This window comes from Limulus polyphemus, unplaced genomic scaffold, assembly GCF_000517525.1.
Source record: "Limulus polyphemus unplaced genomic scaffold, Limulus_polyphemus-2.1.2 Scaffold8624, whole genome shotgun sequence".
NCBI classification, from domain to species: domain Eukaryota; kingdom Metazoa; phylum Arthropoda; class Merostomata; order Xiphosura; family Limulidae; genus Limulus; species Limulus polyphemus.
Window position 1 is genome coordinate 16,892 of NW_013674234.1, and position 11,616 is coordinate 28,507.

General features: G+C 34.1%; 1 long non-coding RNA gene across 1 annotated transcript; it reads right to left on the bottom strand.

The window, feature by feature from the left end:
* Nucleotides 1-251: 251 nt before the first annotated feature.
* LOC106475467 lies at nucleotides 252-4,454 on the bottom strand. The gene is made up of 2 exons (XR_002608884.1): nucleotides 4,022-4,454; nucleotides 252-468 (listed from the first exon to the last, which is right to left on the bottom strand). It is a non-coding gene; the product is annotated as an uncharacterized LOC106475467 (long non-coding RNA).
* Between the last annotated feature and the right edge of the window lie 7,162 nt (nucleotides 4,455-11,616).

Consider the following 11,616-nt stretch of genomic DNA (forward strand, 5'->3'; position numbering starts at 1 on the left):
ATTCATGGCAGGAATACTAAGTTACAGATAAACAGCTGAAAAATTGCAAGTTGTTGGTTCCTTTAAATAACACTGTGTGCCGCACATCTCAAGTTTTTTTCTTGGCCACATGATGCACTATTGTGTATCTTGATTAGATATTGAAAATGGAAATAGATTCAGTAACATTTTTGAAACATTTTAATAAATTTTAAGTTACTCTGGAATGTTTAAAATGTTGTAAAGCACTATAAAAATAATCCAGTATGATGGAATTTATAAACACAGTGAACAAATATTTTTATTTCACATAAATACAAACAAGCAAAAATAGGTACAATTAAATTCCATCTGCATGGGTGAGAAATTGGATCACTGGAATGGGTATCATCAGTTTTTTAAACTGTTCATGGAAGCTTGGTCCATAGATCTGGAACATCATGTCCCGGACATGAAACCTACAAATTTCTGCTAGAGTATTGGGCGAATCTATATAGAAACACAGAACCAAGCATGGTTAAGAAACATCAATAACTAAGTATTAGTAACTACTAACAATTAATTGTTTTCCATTTTAAAAATTAATGAACAATAACAAAAACACCATTTGAAATACATTTTACAAGAGCATTCACTCAGTTGAAGAAGTGTTAAGGGTCATACAATCCCAAATTCCAGTCTCTGTTTCCAACAATAATCTTATTGGTTAATCAACCTTGTTTGCAACAATAAGTTAAACTTACACACGATTCTAGCTACACATTAACTACTTCATACACAATAACAGCTAAAAACTTACTTTTACATGATTCTATGTAACGATTTACACAAAGTCTAAACTACAAACTATCTTAATGAATTGTTACTCATACTCACCAAACTGATGTTCTTGTTTAAAACTAATATTTTAAAGTTAGCTTCATAAGATGGCAGATGTATTTAAACATGTATAAAGTAATTATAAATATACCCTGAGGTGTGTGTATATATATATTTATTATTAATAGATTAAATAAGTATGCCATATTTTTTATACAACTATAGCCAGAATATCCTAGATCTTTGCTGAATAATATCAAGCTGTCTTTTAATAAATCAAATTATCAAGTGTAATAACTGGTGACATCATAAGGATGTTCAGTTGGAAAATTAATTAGAAAACTAAAAAAATCATCAAACACTTATTTAAGGTTTCACTTGATTTAAAGCAAAACAGCGTATGTATTGTACATATTATTTAGTAAAGCTATACACTACCAAATCAACAATTCATTGGAACAAATTAGTAACCAAACAGCCTGTTAGTCCATTAACCCTTTATAAACCAGATGGTTGTTATAAACGTCCCTTAAATTTCTTCCTTCTGAGTGGAAATACTTCACTAAATTTTATGAAACTTAAAACAATTTTACTAAGCAGTATCTAGTTTGGCTTAAAAAAATCATATAATTTATTTTTTCTATCATTGTTCATGCTATGACATTTCCTAAATTTTGTTATAAGGAAATTAAAAAAACATTAAAAATACTTCCTTTCATTTAAAATTTGTTTTTATTAAAAGTAAACTTGATAAATCAGATAAATAGAGTAAAATTTAATGAAAGTACAACGTTTCACCAGGTTAACCTGGCATCATCGGGTACATCAACTACAATGAACTTTAATTGGGTAAACTTAACAGTAAAAAAGATAGGGAACCCAAAAGGAAGAGATCCATGATAAGGCACACCACAGAGGACACAGGAGCCAATCTGGGTCAGAACAGTCCAACAGGTGAGAGAAGAAAGAAAGGATAGAAGTACGGTTACCTTCCCAAGCAGTCAGTATCTGAGGAAGGAAAGATCAGGGGAGAGGAGCATACAAGTGGAAGAGAGTGCAAGAAGGATCTATAAGATAGATAAACGAACAACGGTAACCACAGGCAAGGAGGTGGAAACATATTACGAGAGAAAGACAGTACAAAAGGTAATAAGTCAATAGCTCAAATAAAGGCAATAAAGTAGTGAAACAGAGTGGAGAGGACAGGGGAAGAAACATCTTGTGGTACTGGTAAAAGCAAAATAGCATGGACAAGGCCTCCTAGGAACTAGTAAATGCAGAGATTAACAAGCCCTTGGCAAATGGCAGAAAGGTGGTTCACAGTATGAAGGCTAGGAGGAAAGGAGTGGCAAAAGGACCATGACAAAAGTCCTGCCATAGTCATTGACAGACAAAAACAGTGGAAGGGCAACAAAAATGTTACAAGAAGAATGTTGCACAATCAGAAAGTCCGGCCTAACAGGGGAAAGATCATGCAAATTATGTGCATGAGGAAGGAAGGAAGATATCCATTGATGGAGAAGAAACGTGTGAGGGTAAAGTGGGAAAGAGAGGGAATATTGGGAGATAAGAAAGCAGTTTAAATGTTAAGCGGACCAAGAATGAGCTGGTCAAAGAGGTACCAACAACAAGACCCAAAAAGGAAAGTACTGTGTAAAGTCAAGGAACAGAGGGAGGAGACAAATATATATATGAAACCAGATCTGGCTGAGAAAAATTACAGCCAGAGCCAAAGAATGAGGAAAAGAGGACCAGAAGAGAGGATGATGACAAAACCTTGTCGAAACGTCGTACATTTGCTGTTATGTTAAACTTATATTAAAGTTTTTCTTCATTACCCATTCAAGCCGTCTCCAACCATAAATAGAAAGAAGGTCAAGCATGTTGACGTATAGTGAACGCCAATACAGCATCCAAATGTCAGAAGTACTGCCCTCATCTTAAAATGTGCCTCAATCTGAGAGATAAGCCTCAAAGAAGGGAGAGATCTGGTTAAAGAGGTGATAAAGGAATGCCATAAGAAGTATGAGCATGCTTCAGTCAACATGGCAACACTTCTAGGACAGGCTCACAAAAGAGGATAACAAACCAAAGAAAGAAAACCTTGGATCCATAAAGTCCACTGTAGGAAACATATAAGTGCATATCCCCAAAGAAATGGGGGGCTCCAGGAAAGCTATAATCTCCAAAAGCAAAAACATCTCTCATGTAGGAAGGGAATGAGAAGTGTAAAACCTGGTGACCAGATATGCCATAGCTCACAGACAAAGAAGAGAAGACTGAACTTGATTAAGACAAGAGGGGAAGAAAATGCCCAGAATTACCTAACTTTGAGTGGGTAAGCCCCCACAACTGAGTAGCCACCACAAAAGATAAGTGGTAGGAGAAGAAAAAACATTTGAGAATGGGCTAACAGAAGTAAATTGTCCAAGAAGAGGAACACAAGCTCTGGGCCAAGAATATTATAAGCAAAAGCTATCACAATGCTAATGAATACAAAAGGGGATGCTGCTATGTTGAAGGGAAGAGATAGAAATGTGAAGCTGTGAAAGAAATAGATGGAACATAGAAAACAAATGGAAGATAGGGCAAAAGTGACGAGTAGGAAGGTGTTCAACACATTGATCATGGCCAGCTGTAGACTGGGAGAAAAAGACCGTAGACAAAGTCAAGAAGAGAGGAAAGAAAGAAATTCAACAAACGAGATGGGAGTGGGAGGATCAGTAAGCATGTGGTAATCCACAACAAACTGAGCAATGGCTGCAAGAACCCCAAAAGTGAATAAGCCTCCAAAAGCCATAGTAGGAATAAGTCCTAACTGTGAACAATATCACTCACTCAGGACTAAGTATAACTCACGATCATTTGATAATTTATGATAAAAATTAAAGCATTTTAAGCAAAACCAAAGAAAATGAAAATTAAAGTTTTGTTAATGCAAATCTCAACAAACTGAACTGAGAAAAGAAACTTAAACACTTCTGTTCAATACATTGCTGAAGAGAAGAATGAAGTTTACCATGAGTGCTAGTGCATAGAAGAAGTTATTGTGCCTGAAGGTGTGTAACCCTCCTATTTTGGGGGCCTTTGTCTCACAATAATGTCATCATGAACCAGCACTATTCATGTTCAATCATGTGAAGTTACCTTAAGGCTAGTGGTATAAAAATCTCTGGTAGATACAAGAGGAAGATAGTTGTTAGTATTATATAATAAAACTTACCCAATTCAAGTAATAAATCAGTCCAAATTGTTTCATCATGTAAACTACTAAACAGCTCTCTACTACGAATACATGAAGTGTGAGCAGCCTGTCTGAAAGCAGAAGATGTAATTCCATACCGACGTAACATCTTGAGAATTTTAATAACATGATCTTGCTGGGGCTGACTTTTAAATAAGGCTGTAACTAGAGTTTCTGGGTTCAACCCATGAGTAACCAGTAAACCAGGGTCAGCTCCATGTTTCAGCAAGCATTCTAGAGATGTCACATTCTTTATAGCAGTGAGAAGGTAAGTTCCAGGTGGGCCATTCTTACATTCCAAGTCACACCTGTGTCTTAAAAGAAGATGAAGGGGCTCAAGAGAGGAGCACAAGATAGCTGAAATTAAAAAGATTCATGTTTAATTTTGAGAATACAGAAAAAGAACAATTGAAATTAAAATCTTACATATTCATCTTCAATAACAAACATCTTGATAGAAATGACAAAAACTTTTTTATTTAAGGACACATACACTCATAATATATATCAAACAGCTCTGAAACTGTAATAACAAACAAATTATTATGTACGTTAAACTTAAAAGAATAGTTTTATCTTAGTATAATATAAATGTCTGTCTTGAACAACTTTGTTTTTTACCTAATAAACTTGCTTAAAAGCATGCTTTAAAATACTCATACTATATTATAAATTAAAGTCTACAACAGCTAACAATCTAAAATTTGATTTGAGCATGCCACTTTTATAATATTGTAGTTAAGTAAGTTAAGATTTACTATGTTTCAAAGATGGCCTGTAAACTTAGATTTAAAACTACTTTTTAAGAATGTGAACACCGTTGAAATTTGAACATACAACTACAGTTTTGTACTACTGGTCCCGATGAAGCTACAGTGGCAAAACATTCGCTGAAATAAAATATTATAAGCTGGAGAGTAAAAGTCACTTTGTTTATAAATTTATTGCCAAAATATACAACTACAATTGAAATAAGGTCTCCAAACTGGTATAGGTAGAACTCTAAATAGTCACTATAATTGAAAATATAATCTTAAAACTATTATAGGTAGAACTTCTTAAAATTTTTACCATACAACCACACTAAAAATAGCCTTCAAATTGGCATAGATAGAATTCTAATCTGTCACCATACAACCTCACAAGAAACTATGGTCTTCAAACTGCTATAGGTAGAACTCTAAGTTTAACATTTTCCAACATTGAAATTGTATTTCCAATAGATACTGACATTTTCTCACATCTAGCTTTTCTCAATTCAGTGCTGCCCTCTATATGCAAACGTTTTTGCTCACCACTAGCCTTAAGACTCCCACCTAATCTCACATGTTTACACATGATATTGCTGCTTTATTGCATGCGTAATCATGCAACAAACCTCCACAAATAGGAATAAGTAAGAAAGTAAGATGCACCAGAAGTGGGGGAAAAAGGGTGGAAAAGGTGAGTGGAAGAAAGTATCTATCAGAAATACATTTTCAGTGTTGGAAAATGTTAATTTCCAATACGATACATAACCTCCACTCAAATCTAGCTAGAATCTAATGTTGAAGTGGTGGAGGGAATGGTACAAAATTTTACCTAGATGAGTCCCCCTTGGGAGGCATCTGAAGAGAACCCATGAAATGTGACACCTACACCTTAAAATAGTAGAGAGGCACCCTTGTGGAAGGCTGCACCACATCTCTACAAGGGTACACTCTTTGCCTGTAAAGGAAGTGTTGCAAGGACATGCAGAAGATGCAAGCACAGTCCAAAACCTGCATCAGATGCCAATCAAACACCAGACCACCCAAGAACCTGGCTTCTAGATAGTAGTAGGGTGGAGGAAAAGTCAGCCAGAGCAGTGAACTGTATTAATCGGACAGAAAACCATTGTTCTACACTCTACTGAATGAAATTGATCACACTCAGGCGGCAACTTCTATGGTCTGCCCCCCCTCCCCAGCAGCTGGGAACTGGTGAGTGGCAAGGACTCCCATGCTTCACTAGAAGTAAAAGGGGAGATGGAAGTACAGTGGGGAATCTGGAAGAATGCATTACCATGAGGTAGTGAAATGGGTAACCACAGAAATCCTATCTTTAAAAACAAGCCAGTACTAGGTTTTTAACTAGGCATGGATAATGGGCAGGAATCTCCTCCCTGCTTTTCTCATGCTAGTCCTTGAGTGGATACAGTCTGGATATGGCCTTGTTTACGAACATGAGCACTGCAAGGATATCTAGAGAAATATTATGGAGCACTCTATCTCATGGGTGAGTATTATATCATGCCAGAACAGGCCTACTCTGTGCAAATTTTGGTTAAGTATACCCTGGCAGGCAACACTTGCCAGTGAGTGGGATCCTGTAAGGGGCTAGAGACCTCTGTAAACAAAGGGTATGAAAATATGGACTTCAAACTATATAGATACAATTCCCTAAGTTTGTTACCATACAAACCATATTAGAAAATATATTGTTCAAACTGGTAAAGGTAGAACTCTAAAGTTAGCATTTTGTAACAATGAAAATGTAATTCCAATAGATACTTACCTTTTCTCAAATATTATCTTTTTGATTCAGTGCTGCCCTCTATATGTGAACATTACTGCTCACCACTAGCCTTAAGCCTCCCACGTAAATTCACGTTTCCATGTGATTTTACTGTGTCCTTGCATACAAATAACCATGTGTCAGCCCACCACCAATACGAGTGCAGCACATCCTCCTAGAACAGCTGACTCCCTCAGTACTGATTGTTCCATTATCACTTCAATATTAGGGAAGAAAATATGCAACAAAAATGGGGAGGATGGGTGGGAAGTGTGGACAGAGGTATCTATTGGAAATATATCTTCAGTGTTGGAAAACGTTAACTTATGTTACTATATGTAACCTCCACTCACACATAGCTAGAATCCAATGTTAAAATGGTGCAAAATTTACTTGGATGAGCCCCCTTTGGGAATAGCACGAAAGGAACTGATGAAAAGCAACACCCTATAGCATGGAACAGTATAGGGAAGATCGCACCTTGTTTGTACCAGACTACTTTTCACCCATAAAGAAGGGAATTGTTGCTAGGACAGGTGGAAAATACAAGCACATGCTAGAACCAGCATCAGGCTCATGGAAGTGTTATATGTGTAGTATGACTAGGGCACTTCACACCATACATGGTGGGTCAATTCCAGTTCAACATGAAGTCAGAAAGAACAAGGTCAAGGAAGAAGAACATGCCAAAGTAGAAAAAGTAAGGGAATGGATATCTGCCAAAAACTCCAAAGGGGCACAGTGGATTGCTTCAAAAAGGTAGAGAAAGGAAGAAAAAACAATGCAACAGAGTAGTGAGGGTAAGACAAGTGTGTGAAATTTGGACCTGATAAAGTTAAACAGAAGGTAGAAGACCTGACCACCAAGCTGAAGAAGAGACTCCAGAGCATGGGAGTCCAAAAAAAGGGAATGCAGCCCAATGTTAAGCCAAGGCATATGAGGCAACCAAGCAATCAAAAAAAAAATTTGTTCAATACAGACTCGAATATCTGGAGAGGGAGGAAAATCATTAAAGTCAGATGCAGGGGATGAATTAAGAAGTGAAGAAGAACCATACAAGACAAGAGAAAGAGAGAAGGTATCATACATAGAAAACCATGTCCAAAAATTATGAAAATGTCCTAAGTAGATCTACAACAGAATTGGCAGAAGATTTGACAAAGGTAGGTGGTAGGAAAAGACTGCCAAATCCCCTTTGTCATGAACATGGTTTCTAGGAGAAAGTATATCAGGTTCAGAAGAAGGTCTAGGCTGCATGAAAGACTCCATTTCCCATTGCACGATAGTCATAACTTCTTCAACAGACAAAGAGGAACCTAATGCCATTTTAGTTGTTTGTTTAGCATGAACAACATCTTGCTGTCCCACAACAGACAAAGTGGAAGTTACCATCACTCGTGAATTCATAATATTGAAATAAAAGGTCACAAAACCTGCAGGTGAAATGTTTGAAAAATAAATTCCAAATTTAATATTTCTATAACAGTTGGCACTTTGATAAGTATTTCTACAAAAAAAAATATCACAAAAGCTCTTGAATGAAAAAAATACATCTTTATACAACAGTGCCAAATTGAGAGTGATGATTGAACAATCAGTACAGAGAGTGTGTCATACTCGTACTGATGGAGGATTGTAACATGCTAACTTGCATACAACAATGCAGTAATATTACATGAAAAAAGTGAGTTTAGGTGTGAGCATCAATGCTAGTGGTGAGCAAAAACAAATGTGCATATAGAGGGCAGAACGGAATTGAGAAAGTTGTGTGTGAGAAGAAATGATGTATTGTATTGGAATTTGTCATCATACAACAACACTAGACTCTATGCCCTATAACTCGTGTAGATAGAACTCAAAAATTTTCACCATACATCCATACTAAAAAATATGGTCTTCAAACTGATATACATATGATTCTAAGTTTATCACCATACCACTATATTATAAACTATGGCCTTCAAACTCATACAGTTAGAACTCTTAGATTTCTCACCATTCAACCACATTAGAAAATACAGTCTTCAAAACTCTAAAATTCTCAGCATACAGCCATACTAAAAAAAAATATGGTCTTCAAACTGATATACCTGTCATATCCTCTCTTTCACAGATTGCCAGTAGTTTTTACTACTGTTTTATACTGTATTATTTATAACGAATAGAAAGCCAAAGTTTTAGTCTATGAAATGACCAAATATGTGTAGAGTTAGGGCAGATAAAGTAACAGATAAAATATAAGGTTTTACTAAAAAAACGTTTGTTATTTATTTAGGAGGTTTTAGAAATTAAGCAAATTAAAATGTACAATTTTCAGATGAAGAAAAGTATTTTTAATCTTAACACAAAAATCTATTTGCATTTAGAGCAGTCAACAGCTTTGACTCCATATATTCATGGAGAAATGTTTAGTAAAAATACTTCATTCTGTTTTTTGTCTATGAAAGTAGTGGAACCCAGTGGCATAGTGGTAAGTCAGAAACCGGGTTTTGATACCCATAGTGAGTAAAGCACAAATAGCCCCTTGTGTAACTTTATGCTTAACTAAAATTGAACAAGCAAAAGAATTGTAATGTTTACAGAATGCTTGCCAGATTTCGTGATGATGCAGAAAATGTATTAAAAATTAGAGTGAGGAAATTAAATTTTGGGGTCATGAACTCTCATATTATTGGGGTCATGAACTTGGCCAAATCAACTGAGCCCATAGCAAGAGAGCTTTTTGTATACCAGTTTGTAGACCATATTTTATAGTGTGGCTGTATGCTGAGAAATTTAGAGTTTGAAGACTGTATTTCCTAATGTGGTTGAATGGTGAGAAATCTAAGAGTTCTAACTGTATGAGTTTGAAGGCCATAGTTTATAATATAGTGGTATGGTGATAAACTTAGAATCATATGTGAGCATGGCAAGTGGGTTTGATTTTCTAGTTTATGGCTCAATAAACAAACAAGATTGAAGGCAATCAAAATTATGCTTTACCTGAGTAATATCTGTATTATAATGAATAATATAAAATGAATTCTCTGCTTATAATGAATAATATAAAATGAATTCTCTGCTTATAATGAATAATATAAAATAAATTCTCTGCTTATAATGAATAATTTAAGATAAATTCTGTGCTTCTGGGAGGGGTGTTAAACAAATTAAAGGAGGAGGAAACCTCGAAATTAAATGTCACAATTCTCATATAAGGAGAGATTTTGGATTTTTCTAAAACTAAGAACTTAAAACTTATATAATATTTCACTTTGATTTAATAACTATGTTATGATGTCAAGTTTATTTATATACAATGATAATAATGTAGTTTAATTAAATTTCAAATGTAACTCTAAAAAGTCATGAGATGCACCTTGGCCTACATGTAGCAAGAGGGTTAATTGTCACTATGAAACCAAACTAGTAAATATGGTCTTTAAACTAGTATAGGTAGAACTCTAAGTTTGTCAGTATACAATTATACCAGAAAATATGTTTTTGAAATTAGTATAGGTAGAGCTCTTTAAATTTGTCACTACACAATCACACTACAAAATATGGTGTCCATAAATTTATAAGTAGAACTACCTACTACATACTATAAATTCTAACATGTTTTGTGTATCTTTACAAAATATTTCAGGTTTTCAGTAAATATTACAAGTCTCTTGTATAGAAGAAATAAAAAATATAATTAAGTATTTTTACAGAAAATTTCTCCATGAAAATATGGTGTCAAAGTGTTGAATGCTCTTAGTGTAAAATGATTTCATGTTACGATTTAAAATACTTTACTTCATCTGAAAATTGTCCAATTTCATTTTCTTAAATCTGTAAAACCTCCTAAATAAACATACTTTTTTCAGTTAAACTTTAAATTTTATGTGTTATTTTTTCTACCCTAACACTACACACATACTGTCAATTTGACCAACCTCCTACCCATCAGGAAATTGTTGTTGTTTATCCTAGAATAGCTTAAAACTAGTAATATCACGCATCTGTTTCTATTTAAATTTTACTGTTTTATTGCCCTTTGAACTGTGTCTAACTAATAATCACACCACCTAAATTGTAAATTACTCAGCAAATGTATAGCTCATGTTAGTGTATCGAATTACATAATGCATGAGCTGCTTACAAACATACCTTGTAAAGGATTTTAATATTATTATTTTTCATTATCTTACCTAATCTAACAAGTTTCTAATTTTGGCATTTTAATTACCTTTATAATAATAAAAAAAGAACACAAATGAAAAACAAAAAAATAGTACTTACCTAGGTCTTCTTATTTTTTCCTGTCAACAAGAAACTTAAACCTACTTTTTTATACTAATGGTACTACCACACAAAACGATTTAATTAAATACTGCACCTAAGAACACGGAATAATAACATGAATCCTATAATTTTTCTAGCTTTCTAACTATGCAATTAGAGTTTTTAAAGTTTTAGTTAAGCTCATCAATGTTATTCATGTGAGAATAAATTTGAAACTGAACAACGAAATAGACATAGAAATAGAAAACAGTATGATATAATAAAACATTTGACAGATTAAAATTTTGGTTTTCTATTGGTTATAAATAAGACAGTATAAAATGTCAGAGAACTATAGGTAATTTGTGAAAGATTGGATGTGACAGGTGGGCATGGCAAGTGGGTGTGGATTTCTTGTTTATGAGTCCATAGACAAATAAGATTGAAGGGTATAAAAATTACGCTTTGCCTGAGTAATATATTTAATATAATGAGTAATGTATGTTAAATTCCATACTTTTAAGAGGGGTGGTAAATAAATTAAAGAGGTAAAAACCTAGAGAACAAATGTCACAGTTCTCATACTAGAAGAGATTGAGGATTTTTTTAAATATTTCCTTACAAAATTAAGAACTTAAAACTTATACATATTAATATTTGGTTTATTAACTCCATGTTGATGCCAAGTTTATTTGTATACAATGATAAAAGTACATTAATTAATCTTTTTAGTCTTAGGTTTGGATCTAGATGTACTAATAATGACAGAAATTTAGCTTTATACATCTAAA